Source organism: Gopherus flavomarginatus, chromosome 6 (genome assembly GCF_025201925.1).
Source record: "Gopherus flavomarginatus isolate rGopFla2 chromosome 6, rGopFla2.mat.asm, whole genome shotgun sequence".
NCBI classification, from domain to species: Eukaryota; Metazoa; Chordata; order Testudines; family Testudinidae; genus Gopherus; species Gopherus flavomarginatus.
In genome coordinates this window covers 69,839,907-69,857,588 of record NC_066622.1, presented here as the reverse complement: position 1 = coordinate 69,857,588, position 17,682 = coordinate 69,839,907, and the positions used below count along the sequence as shown (strand labels likewise).

The 17,682-nt window shown below is 46.5% G+C and overlaps 1 pseudogene; it reads left to right on the top strand.

Annotated features, from left to right (window-relative positions):
• Positions 1–17,682, top strand: part of LOC127054195 (cytochrome P450 2H2-like) — an 89,315-nt pseudogene that overhangs the window by 35,043 nt on the left and 36,590 nt on the right.

The following is a 17,682-nucleotide window of genomic DNA, read 5'->3' as shown; positions in this document are numbered from 1 at the left end:
TATTTCACTCTGGGGACAATGCCTGCAGGTGACTTGCCAAAGCCCTTTCTGCAAGAGCCCCCTGCTCTGCTTCCTTCATACATACCAGGCAACTGCTCCTCTGGATGAGGACACCACCAAAAACTCCTTGCTCCCCATTCATGCCACAACTTTGTCTTGCACAGACCTAACCCTAAGTGAGCAGTGGGGCCTAGAAATTTGGCAGCATTGGTAGCTGTGGCAAGTCCCCCCAATCCTTGTCCTAGAGGTGGTTGAACTATAGGTTGTGGGCTTCGGGCAGGAGCGAGAATTTCATGCAAACTGTTGATTTTTTTCTCATTTTTGAGAGAAAGTTTGACATTTTGAGAAATTTTAATTAAAAAAAAAGAAGCAAGATTTGAAAAAAGTCATCCAGTTCTACTTTGGCTTCAGAGACTCCGCCACCTAAAGCCTCACAGATATTCAGCACCGTCCTTCAGGAGGGACCCTATTAACTCACATATAGGAAGACGACAATGAACAAACCCTTTCCCCAGCTTCCAGCAGTACTCAGGTGCAAGGTAATGCAGTTCAATAGACGTCTCAGCATTCAATAGTTCAGATACCACTATCATCAGCAAAAAACAGAGAGGCTCAGTGACAGGACACTAATACAAACATACTGCAAGGCCAAAAGCTTGGCAAGATAGAAACTCCATTTGCCAGTGCCAGTGACTTGGTGGAATTGAACTAAATGGATACAGATGACCCAAAAAACAACTTGGATGACCCAGAATAGGGGCTGCAAAAAACGAAACAAAAAACGCCACACAACCTTTACTCATCGTGTATTAGCAAGATCTATAAATCATGAACTTTCAAGACTTCCAAATGGGGGAGTGGAGCAGTAAATACTAGGATCCCAGTATATGAAGTGCATAGGGAATCTATGGAATAAAAAGCACGATAAGATAATCATTTGTACTGCCGTAGGCCCTAAAAGCCCCATCTGAGACATGCTAGGTACTGTACAGAGATCTAGTAAGAGACTAAGTTCTTTGGGACAGGCACACTCTAACAAATGAGACAGATAAGGAAATAGCTCAGGGGTTTGAGCATTGGCCTGCTAAACCCAGGGTTGTGAGCTCACTCCTTGAGGAGGTCACTTAGGTATCTGGGGCAAAATCCGTACTTGGTCCTGCTAGTGAAGGCAGGGGGCTGGACTTGGTAACCCTTTAGGGTTCCTTCCAGCTCTATAAGATAGGAAATATGTTTCACAAAATGGGAACAGAGGCACAGAGAGATTAAGTGGCATTCCAAGACATGCTGGTTGCTTTGTGGCAGAACCAATAATTGTACACAGATCTTCCCAGGCCCATGATTCACCACAGCTAATGATAAATGGATACTTTTTATTGCTACTGTCAAACAAGTTGGACAGGCCTTCACCAAAAACCATGGTGGCCATTTAAAAAAATTAACCCAACAAACACGAATTGTATGTTCCTTGTCAGGCTTTATGACTTCAGTGAATCGTAGGTAGCGTGCCCCTAGAAAGAGGACAGGTTAAAAGCTTGAGACAGGATTTAGACAGCTCTAAGCAATATAGCCTGTGACATCATTCTCCTGATTCCTGCCAGGAACATGGGAAGTTCTTGCGATGTGACCCAGGCTTGCTGGGGTCAGCTGACTTGAGCTTGTGGGGCTCAGATTACATGGCTATCAAACTGCAATGTAAACATTCAGGCCCAAGCCCATGGGCGTTTTATTGCAGTGTAGACATAACTTTATACTGCACACTAACGCTATGGAAACAATTTGGAACCATATAATTTCTCTGAACAGTAATCTAAATTTATTGTCAATAAGAAAAAACTATCAAGAAATATAAGAAAGAAAGGGGAGAAATAAATAAATGTCTAAATCTAAAGCAGTTTATATGGGCCCTATTACTGAGCATCTCCCAGCCTTTATCATATGTGTTCTCATCACCATACCTGTGATATAGGGATTATCCTAATTTTACAGATGGAAAACTGAGGCAGAGAGCGAGTCCAAGTGATTTCCTGATCATCACAGAAGTCTGTGGCAGAACAGAACTGAACCTAAGCTAGACTAGTACCCCAACCACTGGCCCTGCTTTCCTGGAAAGTCACAAGTGTAACTTTAGAGCCCTCGTGGCCAAGATGGAGTCTGCTCTGCAGGCAGCTCTGGCCAAGAAAAGGTGCGCTCAGGAATGCAGCAGGAGAATTCCCTTCCACCCCAGAGGCACCTGTTCCAAACCCCCCAGAGTGAACTCACCCAGCCACAGGAAAAATATAATGGATATAACAAAGGGAGATATTTATTTACAGAGAGATGAGAGAAGAAATACAACAAGAGGAAATATAAGGGGAGCAGTAGAACAGGGTTGCATCCAAACCAAGGCCCCATAGGCCCAGTGGTAGCACAGTCTGGAAGGGCAGACACTGAGAAATGTGTTTGCACACAGAGTTCAGGTGGCCTGAGCAAAGTTCCAGTCTGGTGGTGAGTCTTGGGTGCTCCTGGTTGTCTTCGGCACCAGTGAATTCTCCCCAGCAAACCCCTCCGGTGCCCTCTTCTGCCGCTCTCTGCAAAACCACACAGAGCAACCACCTCCCCACTTAACTATCTAGCAACCTCCCTCCTTGTTCCCAGCGCAGAGTTACACGCCCCAGTACTCAAAGCCCCACGCAGCTCTGGGCAGGCCGTGATACTGGGTCCAGCTCCGGCCTGTTCTTCTTGGGCGATTCCTCCCTGGCACGGTGCTCCCCCTGGCTCCCTTCCTGGGCTGTCCCTGTTCAGGCCTGTCCTCCTCAGGCATGTTCTCCCTGCTTCCTTCCCCCAGGACCTGCAGAATGCCTCTCTAACTCCCTGGAGCTCCAGACCAACCCCCTGGAGTTTTCCTCCTTTTTCCTTACTCTCCCTCTCCCCCCGGGAAAAAGATTTAAAGGGGCCATGCTCTCTAAACCCCAAAGGAGTTACACAAGAATCCCAGTATGTCAGGTCAGTACAAATTGTCTTCAAGCTCCGAAGTATTGTCTTCAGTCTTTGGGGAGGACATGCACTGTGACCCCAAAAACTTTTAACCGCATATGTTTTCTCCCACTTACCCCCAAGGCAGTAAGTGTGCAGTTATGTACCTATCACATTTCCCAAATCTAGATGGTTACTTTGTATTCAATTAAAATATATATTTGAATGATCTAAGACACAGATAAAACTGTAAAAAGCGGCAACATTTGGAAGGAAGAGGAAGCTGCAGAAAGGTAACAGTGAGCCCCAAGATAGAGCAAGAAGTTTGTGTGGGCGGTGTAGCATGGGGTGACGGGGCAGAGATGCCTGTAAGTGGCCTTTCTGTTTAGGAAAAGGGGACTTTGCAATGATCAGCTAGGAGTGTCTGAAGCCTATCCAGCAGCTATTAGCCAGAGCCATCTGAACTGCTAAACACTGCCTGAACTAGCTAGACCTGTGGTGAACCAGCATGAACTGATAAACACCAGGAGGGAGAGTCCTCAACCAAAGGTTTGCAGGAAACAAACACACAGTGATTAAAAAGAGATAATGACTGAAAACAGAGAACAGACTTTAGTGAACTAAACACAATGGTCACATGATTAATAAGAGCTGTCTAAACAAGTCACCTAGTTATAAAGTTATACAAATTAAGCTGAGTGGAATCAGACAGTTTTCTGTTTTTTACGTATATTGATTTATAAAGGCAGGCAGTCGCTCTGCAGGGGCCCATCCTCCACTCTGGATGCTCTTACATCTGTTGTCCCAGTCTAATATAAATGTAATTGTAGCTTATCACCCCATGATGTTCCCAATAGAACTCTGAAAAAAATGATACAAATTACTCCTTTCCACCATCCCCAAACAGTCTTCTCCTCAAATTCCTGCTAGAAAAACTGGGCCTTGCAGCATGTCTTGAAAGTTAAAGAAAGGCTCTTGGGGGGGGGGGGGGGTCCAAATCCCAGGGCTAATGAGGCCTCAGAGATGCCAGCCACACTGTCCCATAGAATCACAGAAATGCAAGGCTGGAAGGGCCATGGAGGGGTCTTCAAGTCCAGCCCCGTGCACTGAGGCAGGTCAGGTGACCTGTCAGGGATGATCTAGGTGTTTGTATAACTCATTCTTAAAATACTCTGGGGATGGGGATTCCACAACCTCCCTCAGAAGCCAATTCCAGATCTTAACTATCCTTGTAGTTACAAAGATTTTCCTAATACCTAAGCTAAATCTCCCTTGCTGCATATTTAGCCCATTACTTCTTGTCCTACCTTCAGTGGGCATAGGAACAATTGGTGCCTGTCCTCTTTATAACAGTCCTTAACATATTTGAAGACAGTTGTCAGATCCCCAGTTAGTCTCCAAAGCTATATGTAAGCGTGGGAATTGTTCCGCTATTGTGGGGAACTTTCCTGGCTTCTGCACTACCCCAATGAAGTGAGCTAGTGAAAGGATCTGAGTCCTCGCTCTTACTTCCTTTACCCAGAGGCCTCCCTGCCCTTGAGGGCTCCCCTTTCACTTTCCTGTCTGGCAGAGTCCTCATAACCCCGACAAGGCTGGGGCCAGGATTCCTGGGGTCTTGGGGTCCTGCTGTGGTCACTCATGACAGGTGCTAGAGTGTTCCCACTCCAGGGTACTCTCTCTGCACTGGGCACCTCCCTGACCCACTGATCATTTCATACAATTTAAAGCAAATACAAGTTATTTAATTAATAATTAATTTTTAAAAAGAATAAGGAAAAATGGGAAAGGTTAAAGGAAAACATCACCCTGCTCTGTGGCAGGGAACATCACAAACAGTGTCTTTGGGATGTCAGGGCCATTCACAATCTATTCCTTGTAGGTCCCAGGCCTCCTTCTCAGGCTCTGGCTGTGCTGCAGGGACGCTGCCGGTTGGACACTTGCTCTGGCGGTGGCCAGAGGCTCTCAGGCTCTAGGTGGCAGTACCGTTCTGCCCAGCATCGCCCCTGCCCTGTCAGGGTTACAATCTCCCTCCAAGTCAGGACTGCAGAGCCTCTTAGCTGAGGCGTCTCCCTGTGCTGGGCCCACTGCTCTCCCCAGCTGCCCACCATATCCGGCTTCGGACTGCTTCAGCTCCAGCTCCACACTGCCTCAGCATGGCTGCTGCTGCTGCTCTGCCTTCAGCCCCCTGGGTTGCTTCTCTGGCTCTGGTTGCTGCAGCTCTGCTCCCAGCTCTGCTCCCAGGTCTGCTTTGCAGGCTGCTTCTGTGACTCTGCTCCCAGCTCTGACCTGCTTCTTGGGCTGCTTGTCTGGTCCTTCTGACTGGTTGCTGCAGGTCTGCTTCCAGCAGCTCAGCTTGGGCCCCTGCTCTCTTTTTAGCTCGACCCCACTCTGTCTGACTCAGGCAATTCCGGCTCACGTGGAGGACGGGACCTCCTGGCCTCCTGACTCCTTTATTAGCCTGCCTGCCCTGTCAATCAGGCTGATCTGGAGCACTGGCCTCTCCACATTGTTCCTGGGGGCTGTTAGTCTCAGGCCCCTGATTTCTCATCAACCCCTCCCCTTTTAGTGCTAGGAGCTAGCAACCAAAACACCCCTACCGAATATTAGTAAGGGGGCAACAGTCCCCTTACATATACATGCCCAGTTTTCCTAACCTGTCCTTATTGGTCAGGTTTCAAAACCATTTTTGCAGCTCTTCTTTGGACTCTCTCATTCATGTTGAGCACTGGAGTACTGGGTCCAGTTCTGGGTGCCACATTTTAAGAAGGATGTGGACAAATCAGAAAGTTTTTCAGCTCAAGAGCCTCCACTGATCTCAACTGGGAAGCGTGGCTCCCAGATAACTAAGCCTCAAACCATCCAGGGCTTTGATGAGAAAAGCCAGCACCTTGATTTCCATTTAGCCTAGATTCTGAAGCACTGATGTAATATCCTTTTGATACACGTGTGGGGCTGGTTTGGAAAGGGAATACATAAAGACAGGAAAGGCAAACACAGTAAATATACAAATAAAGGTTCACAGGAGTTCATTCCTAGTTTGATAATGTCAGGTTACCTTTGCTACTCAGGAGTTAATCTTGTTTATCTCAATGAACGGAGAACTGCTATTTGCCATTTGCCTGTGCCCCTTTTTTGCACTGTATTCTGGACTCTGAACCACAAAATAAATTCTGTGCTAGAACCCAGAATATAACCTCTGGGTTCTAACAAAAACTGTTTTCCTGGTGGTTTGTCTCTCTGCCTTCTTTTCTTTTCAGCATGGAGAAAGATGTTTGGAAATGGGAAGCTACCACCAGGCCCTGTCACTCTTCTCATCCTAGGGAACCTACTGCACCTGACTACTAAGAACTTACCCCCCAAAGTATAGAGAAGATAAGCCATAAGAGTCCTTCTTAGCTATTTTGTCATAGGTGGGCATAAAATTAAGTCTGATGCAAGTAGAACTGAGACATTTCCAGTGTTCGCACAGTGGCAATCCCAGATAGTCCAACTCATCGTATTTCAGGCTTTAAAAAAAACAAAACGGTTTTCACAAACATCCTTCACCTTGACTAAATAAACTGTTAATGCTAATATAATATTTGTATTACAAAAACAAACGAGGAGTCTGGTGGCATCTTAAAGACTAACATATTTATTTGGGCATAAGCTTTCATGGGTAAAAAACCCACATCTTCAGATGCATGTAGTGAAAATTACAGATACAGGCATAAATATACTGGCACATAAAGAGAAGGGAGTTACTAACATGGCTACCCCCCTGATATTTTATATTTTATTCACAGTTAGCCCAGAATACACCCTCTCAGCTTTGCTCCAGAGTCTAAGACCTTATCTACATACGAAGTTATACTGATTTACCTAGAAGTGGACTTTTCTTTTGAAACTGATTTAAGCTGGTGTAAAACCTGGAAGGTAGAGATCTATGGAGGGTGTGGGCCCAATTCCCTGTTGCATTCAAGCTGCTTTACAACCCCTGGGGTAGCATCAAGGGGGCTATAAAGGCAGCATGAACCCTTTGCATTGCCACAAGACTGTGAAGCACCCTTAGTAGTGAGTCAGGTACCTAATGTCTGTGTGCACCTAGCAGTCCTCAGTAAAGGATCCCTTTTGTGTTTATTAGCCATCAACAGCTTTAGGCTTGAAATTAGATGAAAGTTTCTAGCCATCAGAGGAGTGAAGTTCTGGAACAGCCTCCCAAGGAGCCAGTGGGGGCAAAAAAAAAAACCTTACTGGCTTCAAGGCTGAGCTTGATAAGTTTATGGAGGAGATGGTACAATTGGACTGCTACAGTGGCATGTAGCCAATCTGTGACTGCTAGCAGCAAATATCTCCAATGGGGAGGGCTCTGAAGCATTACAGAGAATTCTTTCCCCGGCTGGTGAGTCTTGCCTACATGCTTAGGGTTTAACTGATCCATCATATTTGGAGTAAGAAAGGAATTTTCCCCCTGGTGAGATTGGCAGAGCCCTGGCGTTTTTTTTGCCTTCATCTGCAGTGTGGGACACAGGTCACTTGCAGGTTTAAACTAGTGTAAATGATGGATTCTCTGTAACTTGAAGTCTTTAAGCCATGATATGAGGCCTTCAGTAACTCAGCCAGAGACCGGGGTCTATTACAGCAGTAGGTGGGTGAGGTTCTGTGGCCTGCAATGTGCAGGAGGTCAAACTAGATGATCATAATGGTCCCTTCTGGCGTTAAAGTCTGTGAGTCTTATTACACTTGAGCCTTGTCTTTTCTTCACAGCAAGGAATACTGCACTTCCTAGCTCCTACATCAATAACAATAGTAACAGTTCTGCCAACCCTAGTGGGTCCTCAGCAACACCTGTACGAATTCCTCCTTCTTCCAGTTGTGCATTGTGCAGCCCAAGTGCTGTCCATGGAAAAGCACAAGTCACTCCGTGTAGCTCAGTAGACAAAACTTGCTCATAATGTTATTTGGAACAGACTGTCACTTAGGGTACATCTACACTACAGACCCTAGAACTGCAGCTAACTTACTGTAGCAGAGACCCTGGGTATGTCTTAATTGCTTTGTAAACCTGGGTCTGTGGGACCCAGGCATGTGGACCTGGTGTTTCTATACCCACACTTGAGTGTCCACATTGAATGTAAACCTGGGCTTCCACCACTAGACTCAGGTCTCTCAGCCATGCTAACGTGTCAATACTGAGCTCCGCAGACCTTCCAACTCAAGACTTATGGCTTGACTTGTGTCAGCAACTCCTGTCAGCGTAACTGAGAACCTTCTGGTGTTCAGTCCTTTTGTAAATCAGGTCTCTTATTTATGTGCTTGAATGGTGCACCAGTACTGGGGCTCCCCTACTACAAGCTGAAATCACTAAAAGAGCTAAATTTACTGAGCTGAGTGCTGTGTTAACTAGAGAAGGAGCCTGAAGATATATCACTAAGCGGCTGGCAGAGTGGAGCAGTTTGCAGGATGATGGGAGTGGGCCATGGAACAGGGAATCGAGCTGAGCGGGGTGGAGCTGAGCAGTTTGCAGGATGGTTGGAGCAGCCCACAGAACAGTGAGTGGAGCGGAGCTGAGCAGGTTGTAGGATGGCTGGAGCAGCCCACGGAAGAGCAAGTGGAGCAGAGCGGTTTGCGGGTACAGTTGGAGCGGCTCACGGGTCGGCTGGAGGAGCAGAGCGGCTGGTGGAGTGGAGCCGTTCGTGGTGAAGGCTGCAGCAGAACTCCACGGAGAGGCAGAGCAGTCGGCCTCACACCACGTAAGGTGCCCTTTAACACCCTGTGTCCCCCTCACCATTTCCACCCATGCTGGCGGGGCGGAAAAACTCTGCAGATAAACTTTTGAACTCTGGGGTGGCATTGACCAGGGACAGAGATTTTTGGGTTGTTGGACTTTGGAGTGATTGGACTTAAGACCCTAAGAGGCAAAGGACACTGCCAAAACTTAATTGGTGGGTCTTTTGCTCATGGTTTACATTATGAATCTTGTTTGTGGTGTTTCCTCAATATGATGCCACATTGTTTCCCTCCTTTATTAAAAGGATTTTGCTGCACTCAGACTCTGTGCTTGCGAGAAGGGAAGTATTGCCTCCTAGAAGCGCCTGGGGGGGTGGTATGTAATTGTCCTAGGTCACTGGGTGGGGGCTCGAGCCGGTTTTGCATTGCGTTATTGAAACAGAACCCCTGGATACTGAACCCGGCCCTTGTTGCTGCCAACTCAGAGGGGCAGAAGGGTTACACATGGACAGAGAGAGGAGCTATTGTGGGGTGCAGAACCACTTCAAACTGGCTGGTTGGTTGATTTTATTTGGGAGATCTGAAATTGGTTTGGGTGCATGTCAGACATATTTTTTGGAGGGCTACTGAAGATATGTTTCTGGATTCTATATATATCTAATTGCTAGCCCCAGCCCCATCATTTATTCTAAAAGCAGCAAAGAGTCTGTGGCACCTTATAGACTAACAGATGTATTGGAGCATGAGCTTTCTTGGATGAATACCCACTTCGTTGGATGCATGAGACGAAGTGGGTATTCACCCACGAAAGCTCATGCTCCAATACGTCTGTTAGTCTAGAAGGTGCCACAGGACCCTTCGCTGCTTTTACAGATCCAGACTAACACGGCTACCCCTCTGATACTTGACACTTATTCTAAGTATATGCTGCTGAAAATACCCACAATTCCCTCTCATGGTCCTCACTAGACTAAGCAGAACCCACAATGAACAAAGGGTTATTTTTAATATTATTTCACTTGAGGCCCTCAGGTTCTTAAAGGTCTTTAGCAAATACAGCAGAACCTCAAAGTTACAAACACCATGGGAATGGAGGTTGTTGGTAACTCTGAAACGTTCGTAACTCTGAACAGAACTTTATGGTTGTTCTTTCCTTGTTCTTTCTTTTTATTTAGCAGTTTACATTTAACACAGCACTGTACTGTAGTTGCTTCATTTGGGGTGGGAGGAGGGTCTCTGTTGCTGCCTGATTACATACTTTTGGTTCCAAATGAGGTATGTGGTCAGTTCATAATGCTGGTGTTTGAAACTCTGAGGTTCTACTCTATGGGAACATGATGTCCTTTTCATAGAGTCATTTATCTGACCAAGGTGTTTCCCTGCCGACTGTTTATAAAAATAAAATACAATACAACTTAAATGCAATAGGTCCCAGCAGGAGACTAACCACTTTTCCTTCCAAAAGTTTGCCACCAGATGGCATTGCTATCATCTACTTTAATGAGATCATGTCCCAGGCAGGAATCAGCAGATATCCTCCCACATATTAATCCATTTAAGTAACTTGACATCATCCCGCACTATCTTTGTTAGCAGTGTTGTCACTGTGTTGGTCCCAGGATATTAGAGACACAAGGTGGGTGAGGTAAATAAATAATAGAAGGTAAAAGATAATGAGACAGTAAACGATATTACCTCACCTGCCTTGTCTCTACTTTTTTATATGTCACTGGTTGGGCACTGTAACTAATAGAATAAAAACCAAAGTTATTTTTTTCATGTACATCACCTCGGGATGATTTATACTGCTCCACAAAACACTTAGCTCAGAGTTAGTTTAATCAGAGGCATTCTTTATCAATGCAACTGGTAAAAATCAAGGAACTTACCAGTTGCAACATTCACATCCACACTCAGGGAAATTCAAATGCTTTAACTCCCAAGAAACAGAACAACAGAATAGGATCATGCAACAGGCTGCAGTATTGTATATAAAACCGAAAGGAAGACACTGTTCTTGCCCCAAGGAATTTACAATACAATGGCCAGGCCCCCTGACCTCATTCATTGAACACTGACAGTGGCTCTACTCCAGTGAATAAGCTGCACAGACCATAGCTCTAAAAGGACAGTCCACACAAAACAGGCACCAAAAATTGTGGCTTGTGCCCACACCCACAGGTCAAACAATGACCACCTTCTTCAAGGGAAGCCCGGCCTGCTAATTCCCTGCAATATTTAGCAGCAACAACTTCTGCACGATAGGTAAACTAAACTGTTCACAGTCATTCTCCAATTCTCACCTGTTTTTTTTTTTAAAAAGATGGCAACACTGAGCAGTGCTCCAAAGCCCTGCAGAAATGCTCATGTAAGTGCCATTTTTAGGTGGGTTTGAACAAGTTGCCATGCCATGGTACTCCTGAGTGAACACAAGGCAGCCCTGCAACCCAGGTCCATCTCCTCGTCAAAGAGCTACTGAGATAAACTCCACACAGGCTTTTTTCCTCTGTTAATGTCCTTCTCCCAGGGTCTAATTTAGTGGCAGAAAACAAAAAACTCAGTTGCCAGGCTTCTCATCTCCCCTCAGTCTGCTCTCTACAGGAATTCCCTGCAGTCTCAGCCCCAGGACCCTCTGCTGGAGCCTACTCACTATTAGTAGCCTCTGATCCCCCTCAACAACCACCCACCCCTTCCTGCTGCTCTTTATAGGGGACTCAGGGGACCTCTGCTCAGATGTGCTTCCTTAGTAATCAGGGTTCACTGGCCCCAGGCCTCTAGCCAGCCCATTGAAGTGAGCTACATATTGCTGAGAAAATAAGACTTTTTTTTTGCTCATGGGATTAAATTCCTGTAGGTTTAAACAGGGCCAGCTCTAGGCACCAGTGGCCCAAGCATGTGCTTTGAGCAGCACTTCTCAAGGGGCAGCATTCCGGCCTTTGGGGCGGCATCTTTGCTTCAGCAGCGGCAAAAAACCAAGAGCCGAACCTGGGTTTAAAGCCAACAATCACAAGGCTGTCCCATGCATTTCCACAGAACAGCCAGCTGGTGTTTTATGTCGATGACTTAGTGAGAAGCACATTAGACTTATTCCTCATGGGAACGGGGACAACCAGCCCCACCCTGAAATATGGACTCCTGATCCTCCTGAAATACCCAGGGACTGAAGGTTAACACACACACAAACACACACAGTCTGGCACCCACACCTAATTGTGAGTGTTGTGGAGATGTGGGTATTGCATGGCGCAAGAGATCATCTCCAGAGCATAGTTCAAGGGGAAGGGATGTGTGTGCTCATGCAAGAGAAGCTTGCAGGGCACTACCTGAGCTTTCCTGTTCTGTAGATAACAGGTACCTTCACATTGTAGGACTGGCAGATGGGCACCTTCACCTCAAATAAAGGCAAAGTCCTTTCATCTTTGGATTTAATCAGCTTGTAGGTGTCAGGGTCATGAAAGGGTCTGAATCAAAGCTCTGCCCATGCTGGAGGCTATTCAAATTGCAGCAAATTCTCACCTCATGGGCTTCCTTCAATCTCAAGCTGATGTTTGGCTTTGAGGAAGTGGCTTTACGACTCTTTTGCTTTGCAGTTTATGTGCACAGGCAATGACATCACATTGTGCTCTATTCTGTAATATAACCAGGCATGAGTCATTTCACTGCCCCGTAATTGCATTATTGGCACTTTGTTCTAGGTATCATAGATAGTAGCTTCTATAACATAAAATTAGCCAAGTTAGTATTATTGCCTATCTTAATCTGCCTAAGCAGATATTTTGCAGACAAAGTGGCAAAAAATTGGGCAATTTGCTTGGAAGCATGTTCTTTACAAATTGTCTTAAATGTCATTCATTTAATGACAAAGAAAATTCATTAAGAGGTTGACCGTGTGATTGGCCAAATGCAAATTCCCTGCATAGCAAAGCCAAGCCAAATACCCTGCGTGGACACCACGGTACATGAGATTGAGGTTAATCTCTGTTGCCCCCCTGGACATCCCATGTGCTGCAGTGAGAAACACCCAGTTCAGACAATACGTTATCCCCAAGGTCAGTTCTTCTTATTCTGGTAGTACTTAGGCACCTGTCATGGGTCAGGGCCCCATTGTGCTAGGTGCTGTACAATCATATAACAAAGAGAAGCACCTGGCTGAGAAGAATTTACAATCTTAATGTCTACACTATAGAGTCAATGTGGGCACAACTATATTAGCAGAGTTCCTGATGCAGACACAGTGTATACTGACCGAAGGAATTCTTCTGCCACCAGAGTTGTATTTACACTGCACGAGATTAGCTAAACCAGCATAGCTGCATCTGCACTGGAAGTTTCGCTGGCATCACTGTGCCAACTAGGGCATGTGATTTTTTCACATCTGGCTGACATAGCTATGCCAGCAAAATTTTGTAGGTAGACAAGTCTCAATCTCACTGGGTGGCAAGGGGACCCCCCTCCCACACACACACAGCAGCCCAGCCATGGCAGGCAGCATGGGAGGGCAGAGGGACCCCCTCACAGCAGCCCAGCCACAGTGGGTGGCAAAGGACCCTGCAGCAGCCCAGGCATGGCAGGGGGGACAGAGGGGCCCCCGCCACACAGCAGCCCAACCATGGCATGTGGCAGGAGCCCCCTACCAACAGCCCAGCCATAGCGGGCAGTGGGGAAGGGCAGGGGGATCCCCCTGCAATAACCCAGCCACAGCTAGTGATCCCGCCCAGCAGCCCAGCCATGGCAGGTGGCAGGGGGACCTCCTGCAGCAGCCCCGTCACAGTGGGTGGCGGGGGAGGGCAGGGGCACCCCACAGCAGCCTAGCTGCTGTGGGTGCTGGACCCTCCTCTCTCCCCATTCTGTCAAGGATATTTTTAGTAAAAATCACGGATAGGTTATGGACTTCTGTGAATTTTTGTTGATTGCCCATGACCTGTCCGTGATTTTTATTAAAAATATCTGTGACAAAATCTGAGCCTTAGTTATCAGTGGTTCACAGTCAAGCTGGAAGGGCATAGCCAGTGGAGTCCAGTTCTGTTCAATATCCTCATCAATGATTTAGATAATGGCAGAGAGAGTACACATAATGTTTGCTGATGATACCAAGCTGGGAGGGGTTGCGAGTGCTTTGGAGGATAGGATTATAAGTCAAAATGACCTGGTGTGACACAGTAGGGAGCGGGGCGGATTGACCTGGGAATGTTGTTTAGTTTTACTGGAACTGTTTGCATGGGGGATGGGAAAGCAGGGGATGACTTTAAGTGAGAGACACTACCTGAGCCTGTAACCTGAGCTGCAAGGAGGGTGGGTCCAGGTGACACCTTGGCCCGGGAAACTGGACAAAGGGAGAGGAGGAGCCTGGGGGAGGCTAGTGAGTTGGCTGGAGGGAGTTTTGTTTTCAGTTTAGGCTGGCTGAGAAGAAGCAGGGAACTCCACATCTGGGGTCTAAGCTCCCTGCCCCAGAGGCACCTGGCTGAGGGGTCCTAGTTGTACCTTCAAGCCCTGCTTGGGACCATGTTCCTCTCATCTAATAAAACTTCTGCTTTACTGGCTGGCTGAGAGTCACAGTGAATCTCAGGAAGCCAGGGGTGCAAGGCCTGGTCTCCCCCACACTCCGTGACACCTGGACAAACTGGTGAAACGGTCTGAAGCAAACATGATGAAATACAATTAGGACAAATGCAAAGTACTCCACTTAGGAAGGAACAATCTGCACACATGCAAAATGGGAAATAACTGCCTAGGAAGGAATACTGCGGAAAAGGATCTGGGGATCATAGTGGATCACAAGCTAAATATGAGCCAACAGTGTAATGCTGGGGCAAAAAAAGCAAACAACATTCTGGGATGTATTAGCAGGAGTGTTGTAAGCAAGACATGAGAAGTAACTCTTCCGCTCTACTCCACACTGATTAGGCCACAACTGGAGTGTTGTGTCCAGTTCTGGGTGCCACATTTCAGGAAAGTTGTGGACAAACTGAAGTAAGTCCAGAGATGGTCCAGAGAAGAGCAACAAAAGTGATTAAAGGTCTAGAAAACATGACTTATGAGGGAAGACTGAAAAAATTGGGTTTGTTTAGTCTGGAGAAGAGAAGACTAAGGAGGGACCTGATAATAGTTTTCAAGTACATAAAAGGTTGTTACAAGGAGGAGGGAGAAAAACTGTTCTCTTTAACCTCTGAGGATAGAACAAGAAGCAATGGGGTCCCCGCAAAGGTAAGTTGCTCAGGTTTTGGCTTCAGCCCCAAATGGCAGGACTTCAGATTTCTGCCCTGGGTCCCAGCGAGTCTAACACTGGCCCTCTGGCGGCCCCTCTGAAGCCTGCTCGTAGCGCCCTAGAGGGCCACGGACCTCTGTTTGAGAATCACTAACTTATCAGATAAAAGCCTGTGCATACAGAGATAGATAGAGAGATTTTTTTATTTAGAGGGTTATTTTCAGTTAAGTATAGTTAGTAGTAAGTTATAGTGTGTGTGTTTGACTTTTTTTTTAGTATATATATTCTTCATATATTTAATGTGTAAGCAGGGTCTGAATGAATTCTTCCCTGACAGCTCGCTGGAAGGGGGAAAGACTTCAGGAGCAAACTGTATTTACATGAACATATCTACTCTGCTTAGATATCCAGTAGATAGAGTGGTGTTGCTCAAAGTATCAACTTTGGCTGGTGTTGGGTTACAAATTACTTTGGTACTGAATGCCGCAGTGATGCCTGCGGGAGGTCCACTGGAGCCGCGCGAGCAGCCGACCATCAGCAGGCACGACTGCGGCAGCTCCACCGGAGCCGCCTGCCGTCCCCTCCGGCAAAACGGCGCCCACCATTTATTCTGGCACCCTAGGCGATTGCCTAGGCTGCCTAAATGGTAGTGCCGGCCCTGGATGTACCTCTGAACCCTGGGTCCTCACTGACCAAGGACAACTCACTGTGAGTGGGGTCTGGTGAGGAAGCAGAAATGGGTACAGTAAAGAAACTTTTTTTTGTAGGATTCAAGAACATGAGACAGAAGGCACTGCCCCACACACTCTGGGGTGAGTGTCCTGCTCACGCTTTTATGTTTAATGAATCCTGCTTGTGGCACTTTCCCTAATTAATGTTGGATGTCTTCTCTCCTTTCATTAAGTTTCTTTTCTACACCCAGACTCTGTGCTTATGAGTGGGGAAGTATTGCCTCTCAGAGGCACCCAGGGATGATGTGTAATTTTTCTAGGTTACTGGGTGGGGACTCAAACCAATTTTGTGTTGTATTGTTGAAAAGGAACCCCTAGATATTGAACGTGGCCCTTGTTACTGCTGGCTCCACCTGGCAGAAGGGTTAAAATTTTATTCTAGGTAGGTGGAATCCAGTTCTCTTTGTTCCGGTTTTAATAGAATCCCTGTTATATTATTCTTTTTTTACAACCAGTTCTACTATCTTGCCTACCATTAAACAACCTTTTATCACAATGTAACCCGCTCTTCCCAGTTCTCACCTGCTGAGTAAATTATACCACCTCTGTGATGGACCATTACTAAATCTTGGTCAATGGTTTCGGGATAGGGTGCCCCTTGGATGTATTTCAAACTATAACAAGAAATCTACTCGGAGGTCAGTTTACACAAGGCGGGGGTGTCGGTGTCAGCACTCCCTGTACTGGGAGGAGCAGGCACAAGCTAAGGGACATAAGCTGTTGAGTGGGGGCAGCAGGGACTCTTGGGGAGAGAATGAGGGGTTAATGGGGGCAGGAGGGACTCTTGGGAAAGCGGAAGTTGACATGTGGGGTTAGGCTTGGGCCAGGAACTGAATTTAGAGGGTTGAGGTGCTGGAGGGGGCAGGCACAGGCTATAGGGGTTGATTGGGAGAGACTAACAGGAAGCAGAACAATGAGGGAGACTCCACCAGACCCCACTCACCTCCAGGCTTCCCTGGGCCAGTTTTAGGGCAGGTGAATAAAGTGGTTGCCCTGGGCACCAATTTCTGAGGGTGGCAGCACCATACTTCTGTGCTGCTCAGCTGTTTTTTTTCCCCCTACCACAGCTGCTCTGAGTAGGGTTACCAGACATCCTGATTTCATAGGCACTGTCCTGATATTAGTCCCATCTTCCCATACCTTCTGTGTGTAATGTAAGTGGGATTCTTTCCTTGCATTAATCCTGTGAAAGGGGTCCACTTTATGAATCATCCCCCTCCAAAGTGATCTGTTCAGTGCCATATCTTCTATTACACCACATGCTAACATGCCTTCCTTTAGGACATCCCATGACTTCTTCTTGGGTCAGCTTCCTCTCTTTTCCTTTCAGTCTTGATCTCTTGGACTTTCTTACCTATATAGTTGTTAGGACCAACCCATCTGAACCTGAACTCCCTCATTTTTCATTCATGGATGTTATTTTGAGCATGTCTAACATACACATTCCTCGAGTCGTCTTTCTCACTTAGACCACTCATCCAGCTCAACATTGACATTTCGCTGGACTGGATCATTAGCTCATGTTTCTTCTTTGTTACCCAACACTCACTGCTGTACAGTAAAAGTTGACGAACCAGTTTTATAGACCTTCTTTTTTAATCTTACTGGTATCTTCCAATTGCATACGATGCCCCTTATCTCTCTCCATTTGAGTTCTATATGTCATAAAACTGGATTAAATAGTGACATTAAATAAATACTAGTAGCTGAAAGTCTGTGCTGTCACACAGGTATAATTCCTAATGTCATGTGTGCAAAAAAGCCAAAAAAGTCTGAGAACTTAAAAACTGCACTGTATCAGGCTGCACATCCAATCGATGACTGAAATTAGAGATACTCTAATCATCAAGAACTCTCAGCCATGCTTGTAGCTGTTTCCTTCACTTCACACTGACTCTACAGACATTCTGGGCTTGAATGTGATGTTTGCGGTTATTGTGTATGCTGGTTGTGTTGCTGTGTTGATTTGTGTGTGGTTGTGTTGTGTTGGGAGAGCTGTGTGGATTTGCACAGGGGGCATCTGGACCTTCGGGTGTGGCAGCTGGTCCAAGTAATCCACCCTCTATGCAATCTTCCTCATACAAC